We start from the raw sequence: 714 nt of genomic DNA, 5'->3' as shown, positions 1-714 counted from the left end.
GTCCCTAAGTATTTGATCTTCATTTTGCAAACCTTGCACACTATAAAGTTCACGTCAAGCTCAGTCTTCCCCGGAATTCGGTAAAAACCAAAATGTATCCATATTTTTGCCTTCAACGAAGACGGGACCTGTTGAATCTCTCTTTCCTCCATTTGTTTTGAAACTTTCCTCGCATGCGTATGTCCGAGAACCTGCTGCGTGGTGAAGTCTCACGTAATTTTGTAATGACGTGAGAGTTCACCGCAACTTCAGGGAAGACTTCAGCAGATTTGTTTTATTTTTTTAGAACCGATTTTGGGAAATTTTAAATCGATTTTGAATCGTAGTAATTAGGGTTGTGTATTGGCANTTCTTACACCCCTAGTAGTAAATGAGAATCTAGATTCTTATGTGAATCGATTTTTTTTGGCACACCTCTAATAGAATGTCACCTCTCTGGTGGGGAAGGAGCCTGAGCTGGTGTGTGAGGTTGAGAGGTCCCGACTAGATATAGTTGGAGTTACCTCAACACATCGCTCTGGAACCAGTCTCTTTGAGAGGGGTTTGACACTCTAACTCTGGAGTTGCCCCTGTTGAGAGGTGCCGAGCAGGAGTGGGCATACTTATTGCCTTATTGTCTAGATACCGACAGAGGCACAGACAAAACCGATGGCATTAAGATCAGGACTAAATCTGTTTATAAGTCACCAGATCCACATGGCTCAGTTTTGTTGT

The sequence above is a fragment of the Austrofundulus limnaeus genome, unplaced genomic scaffold (assembly GCF_001266775.1).
Source record: "Austrofundulus limnaeus strain Quisiro unplaced genomic scaffold, Austrofundulus_limnaeus-1.0 Scaffold288, whole genome shotgun sequence".
Taxonomy (NCBI): domain Eukaryota; kingdom Metazoa; phylum Chordata; class Actinopteri; order Cyprinodontiformes; family Rivulidae; genus Austrofundulus; species Austrofundulus limnaeus.
The sequence above is the reverse complement of the archived record's forward strand: the minus strand, read 5'-3'. Positions refer to the sequence as shown.